Below are 26,449 nucleotides of genomic sequence, written 5' to 3'. Positions count from 1 at the left end.
CTTGATAATTAGTGCAAAATACCTCCACTAAAATGCAGGGGAAAGACGAGTGCACTAAGAGAGAACTTGATAAGTGTCAGAGGTCCTCGATTCTTCAACGCCCTCCCACCATGCAAAAGGAAAGTTACTAACAAACCTGTGGCGGTTTCAAGAGGTAACTGGACAAGTTCCCCAAATCAGTGCCTGACTAGTCGGGTTGTGGTTCATACGCTAGATTGCGGGCAGCCAGTTGTTCCTCCAGGCCTGGCCTGGAACCGGGCCGCGGGAGCGTTGACCCCCGGAACCGTCCTACAGGTATGTGACTAATGTGTGTGCTGGCTTCGTGGCGGCGCTCAAACTTGAGACAAGCAAAAAATATCACGAATGAGCTAATAGTGAACTGACAAGATTGTTCGACATGTTTACCTCTGTTTTTGGAAGGTGTGCACACCTGCGGAAGGAGTTAACATTGTTCGTCGATATACGCAATCTCACCAGCAACATAAACAAGTTTGGAGTACACTTACCGCCAGCGACGAGTCTAAAATTTGGCATGTAATGGTGCTAGAGAAGCAAACACTTGAGTCCAGGTTAAAACATGTAACACAGAATCAAGTTGGTGGGATGTGGCAGGCAAGGTGGGCTTTGTGAAGACTTAGTTAATGGTTATAATTACAACCACAATTTTTAAAGGGATGAACCGGTAAGCCAGCGGAAGGCCTCGGTCAGATGATCAAGAGCTCCAGTGGTGGGTCATCATGTGACTAAGACCCGCGTCAGAAACACTTGTCCTGTTCCCTGACAAACTTTATATGTACCTACCTTTTAAATCTACTTTAAATTTCTTGCTTACAGCAGTTTTCACTTTGAAGCAACATGCTTTAAGAAACTGAATAATAATAATAATATCTTTATTTCTACAAGTACATATACACGGTATACAGGTCTGACATCAATGACATACTATTATATAGAAAGCCGCTTGTTATGCTGAACATTTCGGGGAAATTAGGTCAGTTTTGTTCCAGTATGCGACCCACACCAGTTAACTAACACCCAGGTACCTATTTTACTGATGGGGAACAGACAACCGGGGTAAGGACACACGCCCAATGTTTATACCATTGTCGGGAATCGAACCCGGAGTCTCGCTATGTGAAGCGAAAGCTTTAGCTTTAGTACTCCAAATACTCATTATTTTGGTCAACCTGGTAAGCGGCAGACAGCAGCCGCTTACAAGGCAGACAGCAGCCGCTTACAAGGCAGGCAGCAACCGCTTACCAGGCAGACATCTGTTGGGTTTGATGGCGCAGAGTCCACCATCTTGTACGTGGTACAGCATACAACTGAGTTGGCACAACTCCTTCCATAAACCTTCTGGGTAACAAGTTTTCTCAATTCAAGAGAAGACAAACACTTGTTACAAGAAACTATTCCTTAAACGTAGAACCTGTCAGAGATGCGGATAGTCGTATACTGCGGCTGAGAAACTGAGAGGTTTTCACGTTCCCAGGAGCCTACGGTGTTATTCCTGGAGAGAGAGAGAGAGAGAGAGAGAGAGAGAGAGAGAGAGAGAGAGAGAGAGAGAGAGAGAGAGAGAGAGAGAGAGAGAGAGAGAGAGAGAATATCGTATGTCATCGCACTACACAAGATATACTCTCACCATCACCACTCGCAGATACGAACATTGTTTAAAAATAGGAGTACCTACTGATCCCTTACCTAGCACCGTCTCACCATCTAATAACTACCTGCTCACCCAGCAGCTCATCTAATAAAACGTACCAACTCGCCTTGCCATCTTCAAACTGTTTTAATGTTTACCTCAGAGTATAAAGCAAGGCTAAGTACTCCTGGAGAGAGAGGGAGAGAGGGAGAGAGAGAGAGAGAGAGAGAGAGAGAGAGAGAGAGAGAGAGAGAGAGAGAGAGAGAGAGAGAGAGAGAGAGAGAGAGAGAGAGAGAGAAAGAGAGAGAGAGGTGGGGAGGTGCTGCTTCCCAATGAGCAATACATCACTGTTATGAAGCCTAGGCTGTTAAGGTTGAAGGGCAGGAAGAATATGTACACGCTCAACATTAGCAGGTAAGTCAGTTAAAACCCTCAGGTAAACTCTAATATTTTACATTTTTGTTATCATAGCTTCAAAGCGTTCAAACTTGTCTCACTTTTAAAAATATGAGGAGACAGAAAAAAAACTGCTGTCAAGTTGCTCAGGGCTAGAAAAGTGCCTTACAACTTTGCGGCAGTTATCAAAATAAGAGGCAATACACGTTCACACACCTCGGCACAAACCGAAATTTGGCGCTCGAGAAGTTTCTTAACGACAAATTCTTATGCATATGATGGACAACGAAGTCACAATTTGAGGCTCCAAATCATAAGCGAAAAATGCAGGTGACGGTACTAATCTATTACGTATCTAGTTCCTCATCTAAGGCGCTATAAATATAATGAACAACACAAAGAATGTGGAGAAATACGCATGAGGTTATCAAGACATACTGAGAATATGTTTCGTCCACCAGGGGCTTCACTCCAGTGGACTGGAGTAGCCGCTGGTAGGGAAAACATATCCTCAGTAAATATCTTGATAACCGTATCGTTGTCTTACACATTAGTCTGCTTTAATCACCAAGTTACATGAACGGATTTACACAACCTGGAGGTTATTCCGGGGATCAACGCCCCCGCGGCCCGGTCCATGACCAGGCCTCCCGATGGATCAGGGCCTGATCAACTAGGCTGTTACTGCTGGCCGCACGCAGTCCAACGTACGAGCCACAGCCCGGCTGATCCGACACTGACTTTAGGTATCTGTCCAGCTCTCTCTTGAAGGCAGCCAGGGGTTTATTGGCAATTCCCCTAATGCTTGATGGGAGGCTGTTGAACAGTTTTGGGCCCCGGACACTTATGGTGTTTTCTCTTAGTGTACCAATGGCGCCCCTACTTTTTATTGGCGGCATTTTGCATCGCCTGCCCAGTCTTTTACTTTCGTAGGGAGTGATTTCTGTGTGCAGATTCGGGACCATTCCTTCCAAGATTTTCCAAGTGTAGATTATGATATATCTCTCCCTCCTGCGTTCCAACGAGTACAAGTCAAGTGCTTCCAAGCGTTCCCAGTAGTTAAGGTGCTTGACAGAACTTATACTTGCAGTAAAGGATCTCTGTACACTCTCTAGATCTGCGATTTCACCTGCTTTGAATGGAGATGTTAATGTACAGCAGTATTCCAGCCTAGAGAGAACAAGTGATTTGAAAAGGATCATCATGGGCTTGGCAACTCTCGTTTTGAAAGTTCTCATTATCCATCCTATCATTTTCTTTGCACGTGCGATCGTGGCACTGTTGTGATCCTTGAAAGTGAGATCCTCAGACATTACTACTCCCAGGTCCCTTACATTATTTTTCCGCTCTATTGTATGGCCGGAGTCAGTAGTATACTCTGTTCTAGTTATTATCTCCTCCAGTTTTCCATAACGGAGTAGTTGGAATTTGTCCTCGTTGAACATCATATTGTTTACCGTTGCCCACTGGAAAACTTTGTTTATATCTTCTTGGAGGTTAACCGCGTCCTCAGCAGATGACAGCCTCATGCAGATCCTAGTATCATCCGCAAAGGATGATACGGTGCTGTGGTGTATATCTCTGTTTATGTCTGATATGAGGATAAGGAATAAGATGGGGGCGAGTACTGTGCCTTGTGGAACAGAGCTCTTCACTATGGCAGCCTCCGATTTAACTCTGTTGACCACTACTCTTTGTGTTCGATTTGTTAGGAAGTTGAAGATCCATCTCCCCACTTTCCCAGTTATTCCTTTAGCACGTATTTTATGGGCTATTACGCCATGATCGCATTTGTCAAATGCTTTTGCAAAGTCTGTGTATATTACATCTGCATTCTGATTTTCTTCCAGTGCATCCAAGGCCATGTCATAGTGATCCAGTAGTTGTGAGAGGCAGGAGCGACCTGCCCTGAACCCATGTTGCCCTGGATTGTGCAGATTTTGGGAATCCAGGTGATTTGCAATCCTGCTTCTTAGCACTCTTTCAAAGATTTTTATGATGTGGGACGTCAGAGCTATTGGTCTATAGTTCTTAGCTAATGCTTTGCTGCCACCTTTATGGAGTGGGGCTATATCCGTTGTTTTAAGTGACTGTGGAATTTCACCCATGTCCAAGCTCCTCCTCCATAGTGTACTTAGGGCACGCAAGAGGGGTTTCTTGCAGTTCTTAATGAAAACAGAGTTCCACGAGTCTGGGCCCGGGGCTGAGTGCATAGGCATGTTGTCAATGGCTTTTTCGAAATCTATCGGAGTTAGGGTAATGTCGGAAATCTGGCATACATTTATGGAGTTTTGAGGCTCATTCATGAAGAAATCATTTGGGTCGTCGATCCTCAGACCGATTAGTGGTTCACTAAACACAGAGTCGTACTGGGATTTCAATATTTCACTCATTTCCTTGTTGTCGTCTGTGTAAGTCCCATCCTGTCTGAGTAAGGGCCCGATACTAGATGTGGTATTTGCCTTGTTTTTGGCATATGAAAAGAAATATTTTGAATTTCTTTCAATTTCACTAATAGCTTTAAGCTCCTCCTGCCTCTCCTAGTTCCTGTAAGAGTCATTTAGCTTAAGTTTGATAGTTTCCACTTCCCTGGTCAGCGCCTCCCTTCGTGTATCAGATATTCTAGCACTCCTGAGGAGCTCAGTGACTCTTCGTCGTCTTCTGTAGAGGGAGCGTCTTTTTCTCTCCAGTTTACTCCTGCTCTTCTTCTTTCTTAGGGGAATATGCCTAGAACATGCTTCGGCTACCAGGAAGTTGATCCTTTCAAGGCACTGGTTTGGATCCATGTCATTTAAGACATCTTCCCAACATGTTTCGTTTAGGACATGGTTTACCTGGTCCCAGTTGATGTTCTTGTTGTTGAAATTGTATTTTGTGAAGACACCTTCACAGGTACATGCATTCTGCTGTTCAGGACCCCTATGCATGTACGTCTGGACTTCGATTAGATTGTGATCGGAATTAGTTGTTTTTGATATTCTTATGTCTCTTATCAGGTCCTCATTATTTGTGAAGATAAGGTCAAGTGTGTTTTCTAGTCTTGTTGGCTCCACTATCTGCTGGCTTAAGGTGTGTTTTTCGCAGAGACTTAGTAGCTCATGTGTGTGTGACCTTTCATCTGCGCTACCTCCGGGGATTGTTTCAGCTATAACATTATTTGCTACATTCTTCCATTTTGTATGCCTTAGGCTGAAATCACCAAGCAGTAAGATGTTTGGGGATGGAGCTGGAAGGTTTTCCAAACAGTAATCGATTTTCAGTAGCTGTTCCTTGAACTGTTGTGAGGTTGCATCTGGTGGCTTGTATACAACCACAATGACTAGGTTCTGGTTCTCGATCTTTATTGATAGAACTTCAACTACCTCATTTGTGGTGTTCAGCAACTCCGTGCAGATAAGGGACTCTTTGACATACAGGCCAACCCCCCCCCCCTTATTGCCTGTTTTTTCTGTCGCATCTAAAAAGGTTGTAACCACTTATCCATATTTCACTGTCAAAATGATCTTTTGTGTGAGTCTCTGTGAAGGCTGCAAACATTGCATTAGACTCCACTAGAAGTCCACTGATAAAAGGTATTTTGTTGTTGGTGGATGGCTTAAGGCCCTGTATATTAGCAAATATGAACGAGGTTGTATTCTGTGTTTGTTGGGGGGATTTTGTTATTGGCATCAGTAGTTGTAATTCTGGAGGGCCATGGGTGGCCACTGGCTGCGAGTTTTCACGGGACAAAAATTAATCAACAACAGTAAGCAGGATAAAGTGAAGCTTAAATATCTTGAAAAATATGTGTTTAATCAGAAATTAAGTTTAAAACAGCAAAAGTAAGCGATTCTAACGTGAGACAAAACATTGTGAAGCTGGACTGTATTGCGGAGGCAGTGTGGCTCAGTGAGTCAAGTGAAGGCAGTGTGTGTTGCTCAGCGAGTCAAGTAAAGGCTGTGGTGTGTGTGTGTGTGTGTGTGTGTGTGTGTGTGTGTGTACTCACCTCTATGTACTCACCTATTTGTGGTTGCAGGGGTCGAGTCTTAGCTCCTGGCACCCGCCTCTTCACCAGTTGCTACTGGGCCCTCTCTCTCCCCGCTCCATGAGCTTTATCAAACCTCGTCTTAAAACTGTGTATGGTTCCTGCCTCCACTACGTCATTTTCTAGGCTATTCCACTGCCTTACAACTCTATGACTGAAGAAATACTTCCTAATATCTCTCTGACTCATTTGTGTCTTCAACTTCCAATTGTGGCCTCTTGTTTCTGTGTCCCCTCCCTGGAACATCCTGTCTTTGTCCACCTTATCAATTCCACGCAGTATTTTATATGCCGTTATCATGTCTCCCCTGACTCTCCTGTCCTCCAGTGTCGTCAGGCCGATTTCCCTTAATCTTTCTTCATAGGACATTCTCCTTAGCTCTGGAACTAACATTGTCGCAAACCTTTGTACTTTCTCTAGTTTCTTGACGTGCTTTATCAAGTGCGGGTTCCAAACAGGTGCTGCATACTCCAGTATGGGCCTGACATACACGGTGTACAGTGTCTTGAACGATTCCTTACTAAGGTATCGGAATGCTGTTCTCAGGTTTGCCAGGCGCCCATATGCTGCAGCAGTTATCTGATTGATGTGTGCTTCCGGAGACATGCTCGGTGTTATACTCACCCCAAGATCTTTCTCCTTGAGTGAGGTTTGCAGTCTTTGGTGTGTGTGTGTGTGTGTGTGTGACGCTCAGTGAGTGAAGGCAGTGTGTGTGACGCTCAGTGAGTGAAGGCAGTGTGTGTGACGCTCAGTGAGTGAAGGCAGTGTGTGTGACGATCAGTGAGTGAAGGCAGTGTGTGTGACGCTCAGTGAGTGAAGGCAGTGTGTGTGACGCTCAGTGAGTGAAGGCAGTGTGTGTGACGATCAGTGAGTGAAGGCAGTGTGTGTGACGCTCAGTGAGTGAAGGCAGTGTGTGTGACGCTCAGTGAGTGAAGGCAGTGTGTGTGACGCTCAGTGAGTGAAGGCAGTGTGTGTGACGCTCAGTGAGTGAAGGCAGTGTGTGTGACGCTCAGTGAGTGAAGGCAGTGTGTGTGACGCTCAGTGAGTGAAGGCAGTGTGTGTGACGATCAGTGAGTGAAGGCAGTGTGTGTGACGCTCAGTGAGTGAAGGCAGTGTGTGTGACGCTCAGTGAGTGAAGGCTGTGTGTGTGTCGCTCAGTGAGACCTCGCGTCGTAATTTTAGCCTACACAACAATTCTCCGAGGTATTATTGTGGGGTAACACCCCATGGCAAGGCCAATGTAATCTTACCATACACACCAACTCATTTTAACTTCTGCGTTATCAACCCAGTTAACTTGTAACCGAGCCAAAAATTCTTCAGTATTTGTAGTGCAACGTCCAAGATTCAAAATTATATATTTAAAATTTTTACTAGCAACACTGGATTTTTTTTTTTTTTTGAAAAAAAGTATATGGGAAAATAAATTGTGGTAAAGACTGATAGAGACCATCTCAGTGTTATTCTACAGTATTAAGTGTGGTTGCCTAAATACTATAATTTGAAATCATTTTAAAGTATGGATCACATGCAGCCTATCATCACTTGTATCACCACAATACTATCACCACTTGTATCGTCACCACAATACTATCATCACTTGTATCGTCACCACAATACTATCATCACTTGTATCGTCACCACAATACTAGCATCACTGTTGTATCGTCACCACAATACTATCATCACTGTTGTATCGTCACCACAATACTATCATCACTGTTGTATCGTCACCACAATACTATCATCACTGTTGTATCGTCACCACAATACTATCATCACTGTTGTATCGTCACCACAATACTATCATCACTGTTGTATCGTCACCACAATACTATCATCACTGTTGTATCGTCACCACAATACTATCATCACTGTTGTATCGTCACCACAATACTATCATCACTGTTGTATCGTCACCACAATACTAGCATCACTGTTGTATCGTCACCACAATACTATCATCACTGTTGTATCGTCACCACAATACTATCATCACTGTTGTATCGTCACCACAATACTATCATCACTTGTGTCGTCACCACAATACTATCATCACTTGTATCGTCACCACAATACTATCATCACTTGTATCGTCACCACAATACTATCATCACTTGTATCGTCACCACAATACTATCATCACTTGTATCGTCACCACAATACTATCATCACTTGTATCGTCACAACAATACTATCATCACTGTTGTCACCACAATACTATCATCACTGTTGTATCGTCACCACAATACTAGCATCACTGTTGTATCGTCACCACAATACTATCATCACTGTTGTATCGTCACCACAATACTATCATCACTTGTGTCGTCACCACAATACTATCATCACTTGTATCGTCACCACAATACTATCATCACTGTTGTATCGTCACCACAATACTATCATCACTTGTATCGTCACCACAATACTATCATCACTGTTGTATCGTCACCACAATACTATCATCACTGTTGTATCGTCACCACAATACTATCATCACTTGTATCGTCACCACAATACTATCATCACTGTTGTATCGTCACCACAATACTATTATCACTGTTGTATCGTCACCACAATACTATCATCACTTGTATCGTCACCACAATACTATCATCACTGTTGTATCGTCACCACAATACTATCATCACTGTTGTATCGTCACCACAATACTATCATCACTGTTGTATCGTCACCACAATACTATCATCACTGTTGTATCGTCACAACAATACTATCATCACTGTTGTTACCACAATACTATCATCACTGTTGTCACCACAATACTATCATCACTGTTGTCACCACAATACTATCATCACTGTTGTCACCACAATACTATCATCACTTGTCACCACAATACTGTCATCACTGCTGTATCGTCACCACAATACTATTATCACTGTTGTATCGTCACCACAATCCTATCATCACTTGTATCGTCACCACAATACTATCATCACTGTTGTATCGTCACCACAATACTATCATTACTGTTGTATCGTCACCACAATACTATCATTACTGTTGTATCGTCACCACAATACTATCATCACTGTTGTATCGTCACCCACAATACTATCACTGTTGTATCGTCACCACAATACTATCAACACCGTTGTTAATGTTGTTAGATGGATGGTCCCACAATACTATCAACACTGATGTATGGAAGGTCACCACAACACTATCATACAACACGTGTCACCAAAAGCTATCAAATAACATGCTAAAGTATTAACATAACACAGTGCCTCAGCATCAACATATACCTACATACTTGCCAGAGTGAATCAGTGTAGTATGACTTAAGTCACTAGGAGCTGCAGTGCAAGGCGGAGACTTGCTACTGTACTACCAAAAGAAAAAACACGCCACACCAACAATTCTCTCAACACAGCACAAGGCTAATTTAAGCTATAACAAAGACTCCAAATGGCTAGTGCTGAACAGCCCTTGACAAACACTACAACCTTGAAACCACCACAACCACTGACAAACATCACAGCCTTGAACATACCACAACCACTGACAAACACCACAACCTTGAACCCACCACAACTTTGAACACACCACGACCCTTGACAAACACATCAGTCAATTCTAACAAAAAAAAAAAAAAAAAAAAAAAAAAAAAAAAAAAACGAAAAAGACATGATAAAGTGCTGACACAAAAGAGCATTATTGAGCGCCACAGACAGACAATACCTGTTCAATGAAATTATCATTTTTACCACCATACTTAACAATGGCAATAAAAACTTTAAACATTTTTGAACAAATACAATTTGCTCTGCGAAAGCAGACAAAAATGTGCAACAATTTTCAAGCCATAAAAACAGGTCACCATGCGCTTCCCTGAACCATTGTGTCACTGAGGCAACATATTTATTCACAGACACAAACAATTCATGGCAGCATTGGCGCCTGTATAGTTTTATAACCCCACAAAACAGGTGTACATTTTAATAAATTTATTGTGACTGCCTACGTTAGACTGGGTGTGGCTAACACCAACAGCATAAATGATCAGGATATGAACCAAGAGGCTTGGTCTGGGACCCGGCCTCGGACGAGGGACCAATAACGTCATCGCTGACAGTCTCACCGTAGTAACTGAACATTATTGCAAACCTTGAAATAATGACCTTGAAGGAACTTGACCGCTTCCTCCAAACAGTTTCGGATCAGCTGGGCTATAGTTTTTACGCTGGACTGAGAGATGCTAGCACCACTAACATGCATGATCAGACCAGCAAGCTTTTAACATATAAGGCGCAGGGTGATTTTCCAAGACTTTTTGTGGGAAAACAAGAGCGCCTTATATGCTGGAAAATACGGTATATTACAGAAGTGTATGAATGGGTGACCCAATGACAACCATCTCCCAGGATCACCTCACCTCACTTAGCTAGGATTTACAAAACAATAAAACGAGTTGATTATGCAGCACTTTCATTATACAGTTATCAACTGGCACAACTGAGCGACCAGGTTGTGTTGGCTATATGTGGGCCAGCAACACCAACAGTCTCGTTGAACAGGCAATCGACGGAAAAAAAAAGCTTGCCAAAGGCCAGGCTGCGAGGGTTAAAGAGCAAAAGGTAATCGTAACAGGTCACGGGTATTGACCAAGAATATATTACCACGACCTTATCATGCGAGTGATTTACGTTACAAAAACCATCACAGAAGATACCTGGGACCAATATCACGATAATCGTACAGCAGTACACTTACCCGGGTCCCACATGATCGTACAGCAGTACACTTACCTGGATCCCACATGATCGTACAGCTGTACACTTACCTGGGTCCCATATGATCGTACAGCAGTACACTTACCCGAGCCCCACATGATCGTACAGCAGTACACTTACCTGGGTCCCATATGATCGTACAGCAGTACACTTACCTGGATCCCACATGATCGTACAGCAATACACTTACCTGGGTCCCATATGATCGTACAGCAGTACACTTACCTGGATCCCACATGATCGTACAGCAGTACACTTACCTGGATCCCACATGATCGTACAGCAGTACACTTACCTGGGTCCCACATGATCGTACAGCTGTACACTTACCTGGGTCCCACATGATCATACAGCAGTACACTTACCTGGGTCCCATATGATCATACAGCAGTACACTTACCTGTGTCCCACATGATCATACAGCTGTACACTTACCTGGGTCCCATATGATCATACAGCAGTACACTTACCTGTGTCCCACATGATCATACAGCAGTACACTTACCTGTGTCCCACATGATCATACAGCAGTACACTTACCTGGGTCCCACATGATCATACAGCAGTACACTTACCTGGGTCCCACATGATCATACAGCAGTACACTTACCTGGGTCCCACATGATCATACAGCAGTACACTTACCTGGGTCCCATATGATCATACAGCAGTACACTTACCTGTGTCCCACATGATCATACAGCAGTACACTTACCTGTGTCCCACATGATCATACAGCAGTACACTTACCTGGGTCCCACATGATCATACAACAGTACACTTACCTGGGTCCCACATGATCATACAGCAGTACACTTACCTGGGTCCCACATGATCATACAGCAGTACACTTAACCTGGGTCCCACATGATGATAGCTACTGCCATATTCTTTACGACATACATACTGATAAAAAAATGTTTCATCACATTCAGTCACACAGGATGGGTTTCAGTGTTAAAATCAATCTGTTAGCCTAAGCCGAGAGATATCAGCAGGTCAAGAGGACATAGTCAAATATTCCTTTTAACGGTTTATCAGCTACGGGAGAGTCGAAGATTTCGTTCAGTCTAGCTAGCTTTACCATTACTTGGGAATCACCATTTCTCAAGATAGCTTATTTCTAATAGAAGAGTAATGTAATTTTTATATCTCATTACTAAAGTATTTACCAGGGTGCAGTCTGTAGGTCTGTAGTCGGTAGGCCTTTGTCTGAGCATTTATTGATGACTCCTAATAAACTGATGAATGGTACGGACCTTAATCTCAACAGTTTTTTCAATATGATTTAATAGGTTGTACCAGGTTATATAAAAATGCATGTTTTATAAACCGAATCTTTCATCTTTTAAAAACCATGATCTGTTATCTTTTACAAACCGAATCAATCACCGTTATCTCTAGGCTACTGGTATTCTCTACCATGACACAATTGAAAAGATCTAATTAAGACCTAAGTCGTGTGCAGTTAAAAATGTCCAGGAAGTCCTCACTTAGCGTCGTTTCGTTATAACGTTGATGAGAAAAAATCAATTTCCGGCCAGGAATGGAAAATATGGAATTAATGTTAAATATCTGGATGGAGGTCATGCATCAGTGTAACTCTCCTTGTTCGCTAATGGCCATACAAATGAAAGCTGTATTTGAAGATCTAAAGAAAAAACAGGGTTAGAGTGCTGAAAGTGAAACGTTCATGGCAAGTCGTTTAAGACTGCATAACATACAAATAACAGACGAGTCTGCAAGTGCCGAGAAAGAAACCACAGCTGCTTACCCAGATTTACTATTCAATTAATTTCCTTCCTTATGGATGTTTGCATTCGGTTTTTATGATGTGTAGCGTGTTTCTTATATAATTTTGAAAAAAAAAATAAAAACATGTGATACCTAAAATAAAAATGCCAATAATAGAATAAATATACGATTTTATAGCGCCCCAGAGCGACATACTCCATAGTTATGGCGTCTGCAGAACTACTGTCCTCCCTCTCAACTCTCCATTGTCGTAGGAACTGAACTCTTGTTTATATCAATTAGCCTAAGGGAAAATTGGTTTCGTTATACGTCGTTTTTCTTAAAGTCGCAGTTTCCAAGAACCTACTGATGACGTTGAGGACTTCCTGTATTCTACCGACAACAACACGCCACAAGTTACACAAGAGGTCAACGGAAATAAGAGCAAGGTCATGAAAATTAAAGATGACGAGAGTAGACTGAATATGGATTACAGTATGATTAGCGAATGACTACGAAAATTGCTCAAGGAAAAATATTTGGAGTGAACATCACACCCAAAATATCACCACCTGCAACGTATGCGAGGTTGGCAAATCCCAGAACTCCCTTCTGAAAAAGTCAAATTAAATTTTTGGACGTTTTAACACATGCAGTATGTAGCACTAGCACTGAGCCCCCACCTGGTCAAGCATGTACGAAAACTGGAAGGTCCAGAAGTCAGCAAAAAGACAAGTCCCAGGGATGAGAGGACCGGGTAACAAGTCGAGACTAAAGGAACTGAACCTGACGACTTTATAAGAGAAGGGCTAGAAGAAATTCAGAGGCACTTTTCTAACTGTGTGACATAGGGGCGAGAGGTTATAGATGGAGGCTATAAAGACATAAGCCACAGGGATGTAAGGAAATACTTTTTAATCTCAGATTAGTAAATAAGTGGAATAAGCTAGATGAGGAATTGTGCAGGAAAACTCAGTACACTATTTCAAGAATAGGTATGATGGGGCCCACAAGGCCAGGAACTAATAATACTGGTTATTGTACTTTAGGAGAGGACAGGTGCTGATACTCAACCCTCCTCCCCCCGACAAACAATTCTGACTACAGTGGGAGGGGTACCTACATATAGGTGGTTGTGTGTGAAATATGTGCAGCCGAACCTTATTCCACAAAAACTATTCCTGCTGATGAAGCGCCAAACACCACGTCTTGCTGAGCCATGCATAAAATTATTTTTGTCTGTTGGGACCCATCAGGTCCACACTTCACAAGGACGTATACTTTATGTTGCCAATGAAGTCGCCGAGGCATAAGTCTGCTATAGAGTGAGCCGGAACGCTTTGTGTTGCAGTGTGTGCGGAACAATATCACTGCGGTGTAAAGAGTTACGAGCGACAAAAGTGTTCTGGTGTAAGTCTAGGTTGTCCTGGCTTCTATACATGAACATTTCATGGTGAGAACTGCACCTGCTAGCAACGTTGTTAATATTTTCATAAAACTGACTGAAAACCGTGCAGGTAACGAACGGGATTACTAGGTCAGCACTTGCTTACTTGGCCCCGGCCTTCACTGCGTCAGGGACGACAAGGTGTATCTTCCAGAAACCGCAAGTAACGGCATGCCTGGATTACCCGCCCCGCCTCCACTGCACCTGTATCCACAACCACATCTTGGCTAAGTAATCAATATATATACTAGCACCTCTAGGTTATCAATATAGATTAGTACCTCTAGGTTATCAATACAGACTAGTACCTCTAGGTTATCAATACAGACTAGTACCTCTAGGTTATCAATACAGACTAGTACCTCTAGGTTATCAATACAGACTAGTACCTCTAGGTTATCAATACAGACTAGTACCTCTAGGTTATCAATACAGACTAGTACCTCTAGGTTATCAATACAGACTAGTACCTCTAGGTTATCAATACAGACTAGTACCTCTAGGTTATCAATACAGACTAGTACCTCTAGGTTATCAATACAGACTAGTACCTATAGGTTAGCAATACAGACTAGTACCTATAGGTTAGCAATACAGACTAGTACCTCTAGGTTAGCAATACAGACTAGTACCTCTAGGTTAGCAATACAGACTAGTACCTCTAGGTTAGCAATACAGACTAGTACCTCTAGGTTATCAATACAGACTAGTACCTCTAGGTTACCAACATATAAACTAGTACCACTAGCTTATTTGTAGACTTCCGTGATCACCACCCATGGCTCCCAGTTTTCTATTAAACGATGAAGATGCAATTTTAGCTTGCGTCACCAGAGAATCAACATTAAGGTAAAGTGCATTAGTCCATACGAGGTTGCTTTCAATTATACCAGCGGCTCAGGCTATCAATATGAGGCCTGGTCTGAGACCAACCGCTTGTACCATGATCCCGGAAACAATCCAACTAAAGTTGAGGCAAGAAACTTGCCCAACCCGTGCATAAAACTTAACATGATATTTACCTCAGTGATGCTAAGTGTTAGTTTCTCGCGTTAATCTGTAAATATTTTCTAAGCTTGTCGTGAGAATGATGAGACAAAGATGCCTTATGTTATATACATTAGATAATATTCACCAGCAGTATGATAGCTTCCTTCAACTTCACTAGCAGGGTGACAGCTTCCTTCACTAACTTAACTACCAGTATAACAGCTTCCCTCAAATTCTAGCAGTGTGATAACTTCCTTCACCTACAGGTAACCTGGTAATAATAAAGCACTAAGTCTTGACTGCCCACAAGCAGCGTGAGGACAACCTGCTAGGCTGAGAGAGCAGGAGTGCACCACTAGTTAGTCAGTCCACTTACTATCCCACTGCCAGACAAGACTGATCCACAACAGTGCGTTGATGACTAAATGTAAACTTAGCAAGCAAAAAAAAAATCTCACACCTTCCATTATATTTTTTATCACGAAGCATAAATTTAAAGAAATTCTTCAGCTTTTTAAAGAAATGCAAATATTTAATCTATAATTATACTTCACTATCAAACTAAACTAGCCAAGCTCATTAGTGCCGAATTGCTAAGTAAAACTATGTTAAGAACCACATGACTGAACTAATATATGCACCTAATATTTCTACTGCTGTGTCACAGGTTGTGTATAATAAAATTGGGAAAGAAAAAAGTTGAATGACATTTGCAGCAAATACATCCTAGTTTTTGTGTCAAAACGGCTGACATTTGTAGACTCTCCTAAAGTTTCCCATAGGGTTCACAGCTCGCGAACATTAATTCCCTATCACCTTTGTAAGGTGTAGGGTGATAACTGTATAGTTACCCAATGCTAATGTATAATTAACTTGAAGAGATATACGAGTAATATTCACAGGACACCATCAGTTTTGGTGAGCATATATGCGGTAACTCTGGAGCACCGTGGGGCGGTGTGCCGTAACCACCAACTTCCTGAGTCACCCTTCAAGACGCCCATGAAACACTAGTTAGACATACTGGGAAAACCTTCTCAGATCCGTCAATGATCAGTGAAGTACACTGAATTATTTGGATGCTACTAGTTTTGAAAGTCTTCAATCCGTCTTGTGAGAGTTTACTCTAGGTGTTGTTCATGCCTGTGTTTGATAACAAGGGGACGAAGAAAAATTGCACTGATGTAAAATTTTCATTTTTATTAATTTGGAAAGAATCACAATGTATGACACGAATTTAAAGCTTCCCCGTGGAAATAACAATACGTAAAGACAGTGGACCGAGGGGATGTTATTAGAAAACAGAGTTGCTTTTTAATTTCTCTGTTATACAGTGTACTACAAATTGCTGTGTTTACAATTTCGAATTGTTTACTGTTTACACAGTAAAGAGTGAGGGACACTCCACCTGCCATGGTACCTGTGCATCTCTAACTACAGTAACACTTTCACGAGTGAGAGATTGACAAACATTACTTACTGTAACTGTGAAATAACCACCACCACCAGCATTCGGCTCACAACCCCAAAACCTAGGCTTGATCATGGGGCAGGTGAAGGTGTAGGAATGTTCTCTTACAACTCTTCACCTAGCAGTAAATAAGTGCCTGGGTGTTAGTCGAATGTTGTGAATTGTATCCTGGGCAGGAGGAATAATGGACGCCACCCAAAATGTACCACAAACTTGACTGGGTTATCCTGGGTTTTTAACTCTCCAGATTTATTTTACTGGGTTATTCTGGGTTACTACCTCTGGATTTATTTTACTGGGTTATCTGGGCCACTAACTTCGGATTTGTTATCTGAGTAAATTCTTCGATAGTAATTAAGCTAGCTGTTCACTTCTGGCAGCACGGAACATACCCAAGTCCCTGAGTGCGTTGGAAGCCACCCACACGCTGTTTTAGGATGGCTGAGGGTAGCGGTAGGATGCGGTAGCCTTGAATTAGTTACTATTATGGAGGACGGATACAGTAGCCTTGAGTTAGTTACTATTATGGAGATAACAGGACCAATCTCTCCCCGCTGTCTGACATCAGTGATCATACCTGGGCTTAAGGCAGCTCAGCTCAATTACCAACTTACCTTGTCAGTGTATCAGAAAGTGTCTATATTCACGCAATGTAAAGCAAACCAAGACTAAAGTAAAATCAAGTCATACTGCCTGCTTGCTCATCATAACGTTTGTTTACAGTCACTTGTGGGCTCCTTGTTGCTCTGACAGTCAGTGGCGTACAAGTATGAATGGAGAGACTACTGGGCAACACCAGTACGTCTAGTAATACAAGGGATATTAATGTTTGAGCAACTGCTATATAAGCCAGGTTAAACAAGCAATACATGCTATATACGAGGTTGGTGGATGCGTCAACCTCACCTCAATATAGTATGGAAGTTGTTGTATTTATTACCCTTCGCTGATTTCAACCTGATCCAAGCCTCAACATACACATACGAATTCTTATTCTAGGTTAGGTTATTTTACATTCACCTATACTTACAGTAAACTGATACAAATTAACACGGACGGACGACTTAATAGTGGGTTGCTTAATTAACTGGTTTAAATCCTATCGACTACACGAGTAGAGGCTGCAATGTAACCTGTTCACTACCTGTCACGAACTCTTCAATCCCTAAAATAAGGAATAAACTAAATTCCCTGTGTATAAATTAAGAGAGACACCTCTTGAGGCATCCATCTCTTGACGGATTAGATCTACCAAAATGTTGTTACGTACGTACGTACACAGGCACACACAGCTGGACGATGGCATGTTGCTATGCAGAAGACAACTTGCAAAAAAAGACAAGAGGTGTGCAGCTTTAATAATAATAATAATAATAATAATAATAATAATAATAATAATAATAATTCAGGAATCTTAACAGAGGTAATCGTCTTCACATGCAAAAGCATCATCACGCGGCAAAACGCACATAAGAGCATGTCCACTTCGGGAAATGTATTAAAGGAAAGGTTTCGCCAGGAGTGGCTTCTTCAGGACCGAAGAAGCCACTCCTGGCGAAATGTTTACTTAAATGTGTTGAACTGGACGCAAGTGTCTTTTCTCGCAGCTTGTCGCTATCACAGTACCACGTACTGTACTTCCACAATCCTCTCCCAAGCAGCATGGTCTCTAGTTTCTTCAGTAGGTATACAAAATGTAGATACAGAGAGAGGGGGAGGTCATGGCCCCCGCAGCCCTGTTTCCGACCAGGCCTCCAGAACTGTTGCGAGAAAACTCTGAATGAAGAGAGTGGAAGACGTGCTACAGGGGTCCTGCAGTGAAAAGTGGCGCAAACAATATAATTTGCCAGAAACGTCAGTTCTGCAAGAAATGCCGCTTTCTCACCAGTGTCAGCAAAATTTTAGTGTGTAGTGAGGGTTAGTCACGCACAGCACGGTGGATGTGCACATACAGCCCTACATGTGCACATATCTACCATGCTGTGTGGGTGTGCACATCACGGGGAATAAATGTGCGCGCAAGGCGCATCAAAGGTAAGGGTTCCATAATGGTGCTGCATACACGAAGATGATCCTGACATACGTCATAAATGACTTCGCTGATCTTAGATTAACTAGACGCACAACTGCTGCAAAGGTCATATGGCCCAAACCATGTGCGCCTCAGGCGAGATGTTCGGTACCATACTTACCCCAGGTCCTTCATGAGTGAGGTTTGCAGCCTGTCCCCAGAGCCTCCACTCTACGTCTGATCTTTGCACTCTTCAATTTTCACAGCCTTGCACCTGCTGGGGTTGACTTTCAACAGCCACTTGGCAGAACAAATATGCAGCTTATTCAGGTTCATTTGTGCACAGCATGGTGGGTGTCTTCCAACCCCCGACAACGGTGTCTTCCAACCCCCGACAACGGTGTCTTCCAACCCCCGACAACGGTGTCTTCCAACCCCTGACAACAGTGTCTGGATACAACAAAGATGCTTGTATTTGTTTATCATTAGATCTACCGCAGAATTCAAATACACTTTACTGAGCACACAACGCTGGGTGTTTTTCCATACACCACCAAGAGTTTGAGTTTCATTTTGTACCAGTGCAGCAGATCTAGATATTCCACACTTGCATCGTTCCTAGGAGGCAACCTCGTCCCCCTAATCGAGTAGCACTAGTACCTACTTTTACGTCTAGGTGAACAGAGTATAAAGTCTCGCCTATATGCTTGTTCGGGGATCAAACACAGTATCCTCTCGGCTGTACGCCAATCTGATGACAAAGCTAAGAGTCACCCCATTACTTTACCATGTTGTGTGTGACATTCACCCGCCCTCTCACCCGCATGTCTCCACCAGCAGAGCTTGTGAATCACACAACACAAACCGTTGTAACGTGTAAAACGCTTCACTCTTCATTGTAAGTAGAAGATACATTTCCCCAAGTCATTTTATATGTTTAGCTGTACACTTTGATGGCACAAACACCTGAACAAGTAAATCATTTCCCATGTTCTATGCAAGAGTATCAATGGCGATAGCCAGCTAACTACGAAGTACGAAGGTAGGGTACCAACAGCTGCATACAACCACAACTTTATACAACAGAATAAAAGGGCAGAACACGGGCACCATAGCACAAGTGCGCTAACAACCAATCAATATCTTTTAGATTGTCGACCCTGCAGCTGGCGCTCACACCAGAGCTCCTAATAACTAGATTAAGGAACGTAATATCCCCAAGTGTATCTTCATTTGAGAGATGTTTCCTCCACCAAGTTTTTTTTATATCATTAATACAGAGACATGTTAACCAGGGGTTGCGCATCCCTGGGCCTCGACTAGTCAGCCTGTTACCAGCAGATATCAGAAATACTGAAAGAACAAGTCTGGAAGTATTCAAGAGGAAACTGGATCACTAGCTCCGCGGAGCGCCAGATCAAATAGGCTGCAGTGGATATGTGGGCCGGCGAGCCACCAAAAGCAACAGCCTGGTTGACAATCAACAATGAGGAAAATTTGATATAGGTCACGCGTAAACCACAGGTGAATGTGTTTGTTCATAAGACCACTGAAACTGAGACGGAAATACCACAGGAACGTCTTCAAAGAAACGCAGGAAAATGTAAATAATTACACCTACTGAACTTTAGTAGAAGTTTAATCCGTGATAAGTGTTCTTGAGACAGGCTAAAGAGCAGCAGCTCCGACAGTGCAGAACGTTTAACATGCTTCATTTTCACACTCACTTAACAGGAGGATAGTACCTCCTTGCATGGTTGTTGGCTATCGTCATACAAGCTGCAAATAAACGACCAGAAATGTAACAGTCCACAAGGGGAGGCGATACAGGCATTGCACAAGGGGAAAGATCTGGGAGTGCACATCACACCAAGCATAACATAAGAACATAAGAAAGAAGGAACACTGCAACAGGCCTACTGACCCATACGGAGCAGGTCCATGTCCCCCCCCCCGGATTAGACCAATGACCCACCCCCCGGATTATCCCAATGACCCACCCAGTCTGGTCATCCCCACTCAAGGATGGAGCACTGTACCCGATCCAGCAGCACAAGCTAGTCAGGTCCAACTCACACCCACCCACACCCACTCATGTATTTATCTAACCTATTTTTAAAACTACACGTTTTAGCCTCAATAACTGTACTCGGGAGTTTGTTCCACTCATCCACAACTCTATTACCAAACCAGTGCTTTCCTATATCCTTCCTGAATCTGAATTTTTCCAACTTGAAACCACCGGAACCACATACAGAATTAACCACACTTGTGGGTTATGAGAAGCTAGCTATCCTTTCAAAGTTTCAAGAGTCACCAAGACATAGAATAAGAGTCAGCATGGAAAAGCTAACTGCAGGAACCCCAAAAAAGGCATAATTTAACGTTTTATACATGCGATAACGCAGAATAACATCTTTATAATGATCACCAGAATGAAACCTGCGCTTGAATAACCAAGTTGAAAACCCGTAGAAGATTCAAAAGCTCGCAACGTGACTAGTACTGGAGATGAGGGAAAGGGAAGGGTATGACGAAAGTTTCACAACGTGGAGATGCTTAAAGAACTCAAATTAGCAAAACAAGAGAAGATCCAGTACGGAAGGAAGGCATAACACGATGATGACTAAATTAAGAGGTGATGCTGTCTAGTATGCGGAGCAGCAGATAGGAGATCTAGACAGCAGATAAAGGCGCAAATAAGCAACCGACATGTCAGGAAATACTCTTAGTCTTAGGGTAATGAGCAAGTGGAACGAGCTAGACTAAGTGATGGTGCAGATAATCATAAATATTATTAATTGTAGGTAGTAGACAGGGCTTTGAAGACTATGAATAAGTAAAGCTCGTTGAAGTAAGGCCAGGAGAACATCTTATCCCTGCAAACTCGACTAGGTCAGTACATTCGCTAATTCGTATTGGAAAATACATTAATATGACCGAACAATAAGGTCAATACACTAGGTTAATATCCATTGAAAAAAAATTATCAGGGTAAAGAATCCAATATACAAACCCTGCGTGATAGAGAACCATTGGTTGGGGATGTGACATAGGTGGGTGGCGCACCACCCGAGTATGTGGCCGAGGTGGGTGGAGCCCAGCACACCACCAGTGTCGCACTCCGGACACTAGTTAGCGTCGGATATATCTGGTGGCACCCAGGTATTCTCATCTAACAAGAGGGGTCAGGGAGTCAGCGTGCATGCGAGGGGAAGAGAGGGAAGGGTAGCGTACAAGAACGTGAACAAGCGAATACCCAAGAGAGGAAGAACAGGAATAGCGTAGAGGTGGCGGGCAAATGAGGAAAGTACACAAGAGGGAAAGTAAAAGAGGGGGCGGAAGGAAAGGAATGAGAGCAAGTGTGTGCTCGCCTAGTTTTGTCCGTGTGTATGCACAAACACAAGTAGAGAACTACTGAGTCTACCACTAGTGTGTGTATTAAATGGTGTGCAGGAACTGGACGAAAGTTGCATAGCTAACTACCCTTGATGTAGTAGTGTTCTTCCGTCCCGGCTCTTCTACAACATCCAAATAAACAAAAGCAAACAGATGCATGCTGCAGTAAGGCAAGCAAATCCACCCAACTCTCCCCACCTCCTTGACAATAGGACCCCTAAGCTCCCACACCATCGTCACTCTTTACGAACTGATCCATTAAGCTCCCTCCACACACTTCTAAATTTTGCAATGTAAAACAATGTTATTTTTTGTATTGAAAGTTGGTCTCTGACGCATTTTGGCGATAAAATATAATTTATTATGTTCTGCCAGGGAGATACTTGTATGTAGTATAATGGGAAAGCTTAATAAAACCTAACGTAGCAGAACCTAACATACTTCGTTATCTGAAGAAACAGAACTACCATATCTTTGTTTACTGTCGCTGTGATTAGCCAAGCGCGTCGACTGACCCTGACGCGGCTACAAGTAAAAAGCTACGCTTGCTAATATCGCCAAAATAGCAATTACATAGTGTACATAAGCTGTGAGCATCGTAAAATATACAATAATGCTCGAGTTCTGCCAAGGACCAACATTCAATAACAGCCGTTATTTTTAACGGCATGAACTGGCAAGCCTGCGGAAGGCCTCTGTGAAATGCACAATTTTTTTTTCATAATAAAATAATATTCCCTTCCTTCCCGCGGCCTGAACCCTCGAACTTTCATTTGCTTGCACACCCTCCGCCTTCCAGCTCCAAGGCCTGCACTGTCACCGTCACAAGGTCAAAAATCATCGCCATACCACTTGGTATCAGATTCGCAATACGACCATTACTCTGGCAAGCACTTACCTTTTTGATGATTCAATTTCCACACTAACTGGCCAGACGAGCGAAACAAGCGTACCTGTAATGTGAAGAAAGGAAACTATTAGTGTCACCACCATCAACGATAAAATGTTTTCAAACAAAATTAAAGACAGTGTGATTGCACATCTCGTCCGACATAGTCGAAGCAAAAATCTGTGTTCAAACTCCATAGCCTCTAAAATCTTTCTTCTGTGCTACTAAGCAGCACTTCCACAAAAATAAAAGAACTACGTCTATATATTTTCAAATTCATGGGCACGCAGAACCTCAGATATTGCCTCGCCCAAAGAAAACGCGAGTATAAAATTTGAAATTCATGATCAAAATATAGCTGTTAACTGTTAGTGGTTCTAGGAATTAACTTTCTCACAGCTGTATCAGACCAGGTCACCTAGGCTAGACAAGAAATATTTCAGGATGAAGAACTATTAAGAAACACACAGAGTAAAGGTATGTGTATAATAAATGTAAGTAATAGTACAAGGTTTACATGTCATCTTACCTGTTCATGAAACAAAACTCACAATCTACATATATGTCGTCCTGAATAGGTAAAACTTGCGATTTTGACTTAAATAGCAAAGTTCTTCTTGCCGAATAATGCAAGCGAAAATTTGTCTATGCAATAATTTCGCAAAAATCATTCTGAACCTAACGAAAAAATATATATTTCATTGTTATTATTAAATTATTGTAAACCTATCTAAAATATATTTAGCTAGATTAGGCTAAACTAAATTGCGGTTGTTTTAATAAGGTTAGGTAAGTTTTCTAAGGTTCTTTTAGCACAAAATTATTATTGTTTACATTAACATCAATGAAAATAAAATTTTAGAAAGGACTTAATTTTAAACGAGTTCTTGCTAATTGACCAGTTTTACCTATTCGGCGCACACACACACACATACACACATATATATAATCCATAATATCGAGAAGAAACTGTAGACAATATTTCAATCAATCCTGGAATTGACTTAATAATCCAGGACGGACCGGAATGTCACCTAGTCTTTCTCTTGAAAGTGTGGGCCGAGTTACTATTGCTACTGTACTGTGACATTTTTCCAATACGAACGTCTGAAAATTGCTTGCATAAAATATGAAAAAAGAAAATATGGAATGAATTGTTACAGGTTATTGATGAAGCTTCAAATGTGAAATTTGTGTGAAACCCATTTATAAACTGTTTTAGATTTTAATATTTCTGTTTGCCGCTGGTGTTGGTTCCGCGGTCAACGTCCCCTTTCCCTTCCCCCAGCCCGGTCTCAATCTCCTGGTTGCTGATCTAAAGTCAGGTTATTAGTGCTAGCACCAGCATACAGTATAATGTAAACACCACAACCCGGCTGATCAAAAACTGTCTGGAGGAACCCATCACGTTTCCTTCTGAAGAAAACTCTTGGTAATTCCTCTTAACGGCTTACACTATTCAATTATCACTCGCTACTACCTGAGGATTTCCTCTTCACGTTTAAGTTTCGACCTGAGTCATCATTTCATCGTAGTCTTCTGCTATTCTCCTGTTCTTCATTAGTCCTCATATACAGGAGGGCTTTATCATTTTGAAGCCAGAGATGTCCTATGTGGGTTATTGTGAACGGCAGGCATTGTTGGACAATCAGTGGTGTGTAAACTCTTGTTAGACCCACTACTGGTAGCCTTCTGTGGTGGCAAAATATCTTGTAGTACTAACAGCAATGTTAATAAATACGTGGATCATCGCTTCTCGCCCCCCCCCCTCACCACCATTAACCCAGTCTCAGATCAGGTCTACTTAACTGTAAAGGAAATATTACAGACTAAAGAAATCAAGTGTATGATAAATATAAGTAGAAATTAGATGCAAGTAGATTTTTGCATGATTTATCTCCCGTGTCACACGCTGGTGACGAAGAAAGATCTTGCTATCCCTTGTCGAGCAGAAAACATTTAACAGGCTTCCATTTTATATACATTTGAGGCGAGAGTCAAACCTCACGTTGACGATTGTACCACCTAGCACTACATATCTATCAAGTTATGCTCAGAACTTACACCCCTCTGGCGTTTACACAAGATAAATTAATCTTAAGTTTATACTCAACAAAGAATTAAAAACTTTCAGAAGTTAAATTGTGTTTCCTCTTAGTAAACTACCATCAGAAGAGGAAGTTATGTTGTGCAAATATTGCTAACCATCATATCCAGGGTTGTTAAATATCCCGTTTTTTTTTTAACCCAGTTCGTCCATATTTTTTGAATCCAATTCGCCCGTTTTATTTTTAACCCAGTTAGCCCGGTTTAAAATAAACAACAGTTCACTCGCTTTTTAAATACCCAGTTCGCCCCCTAAAAAGAAAAAAACCAGTTCGCCCCTTAAAAAAAAGTTCGTCCCCTTTTTTAAAAAAAAACAGTTCGCCCCTTTTTTTTTTTAACCAGCTAGCCCTTTTATTAAAAAAAAAACCAGTTAGCCCCCTTTCTTTTAAAAACCCAGTTCGCCCGACTTTTTAAGTGGATTTTTATAATAAAGCCCTCTTTATAAAAACTTCTGTAATATATTAATGTTTAAGTTTTTACGTATCTTATATAAATGAAATTATATATGCCTGTGAAATACATTACTGTGCAGTACACGGTTCTGAGTGCTGCACTGTGCAGTACACGGTTCTGAGTGCTGCACCGTGCAGTACACAGTTCTGGATGCTGCACTTTGCAGCACACAATTCTAGACCCTGCAATGTGCAGTACAAAGTTCCGATTCTTCCCTGTGCTGTACACAGTTCTCCTTCCACAGTGAATACTGCACTGTATGGCTAATGCTTGGATTGTATACGCCTTATGAGAGCAATATTATGCTGTACACATCGTTAATAATGTCAGGACATGCTTTCTTCCCCTGGTGATGAGGTCATGTAATCTAAATCAACGTTGACGCCAACAATAAACTTTCTCCCCGGCTATGTGGTGGGTTACAAATCTGTAATGGAACTATTGAAACATTTAATTATTACGTTAAACGTTACATGTTTTACTGTATGTAAGAGATATTTCACTGTAATGATTTCTTTATCCACGCAAATGCATTTTAACTTTATACTGTACTGTCACTATAAATTGTAACATGTTTACAGTTTATATGTAAAAATTCCAAATTTATACCATTAATTTACACTTAATTATTTAAATCTGAATTATACTGCGGTGTAATAATGTACAGTTAGTACTTTTTTAAATACTGAATGTTTACCAACCCATAAAACATATAAAAGAATAAACTTAAATTATTGTAGCTCTTTATATCTAAACTATAATAAATATAACAGCTTTTTCGGTTATGGTGACAAGTCAGACCAGGATTTTTTAAACCACAAAATACAAATCCTAGCCGGGCTGGTAGGTACTCGGGGTGCTACTCACGACAACCCTATCCCATTGAAATCTGCAATACAGACTTGGTAAAAGCAACAAACTTACTTGGTTTTACCACACAGTGAAGACTTTCAACAATGTCAGATGTTACATTTGTGTGTGTATGAGTGTGAGAGATTGAGAGAGGAAAGTGAGAAAGAGAGCGAGTTGAAAAATCCTCTTAAATTCGCCCACCTCTACTCCTCAATCACGCTCAATCATTCATACACATGGCCGGCGAAATGCAGAATTTAGATTTTAAT

At 41.8% G+C, this 26,449-nt stretch overlaps 1 protein-coding gene across 9 annotated transcripts in view; it reads right to left on the bottom strand.

The window, feature by feature from the left end:
• Oatp30B (Organic anion transporting polypeptide 30B) overlaps positions 1-26,449 on the bottom strand; it is a 389,857-nt gene that overhangs the window by 257,115 nt on the left and 106,293 nt on the right. Inside the window, exon 2 of one of the 9 annotated variants that reach the window (XM_070084717.1) lies at positions 22,779-22,833. The exons of the other annotated variants lie outside the window; for them this stretch is intronic. The gene's annotated coding sequence lies outside the window, so the exon portion shown is untranslated. The remainder of the gene's footprint in view (positions 1-22,778; positions 22,834-26,449) is intronic. 9 annotated transcript variants of the gene reach the window in all.

This window comes from Cherax quadricarinatus, chromosome 13 (assembly GCF_038502225.1).
Source record: "Cherax quadricarinatus isolate ZL_2023a chromosome 13, ASM3850222v1, whole genome shotgun sequence".
Taxonomy (NCBI): domain Eukaryota; kingdom Metazoa; phylum Arthropoda; class Malacostraca; order Decapoda; family Parastacidae; genus Cherax; species Cherax quadricarinatus.
Note: the sequence above shows the minus strand (reverse complement) of the source record. Positions and strands in the feature narration are given on the sequence as shown.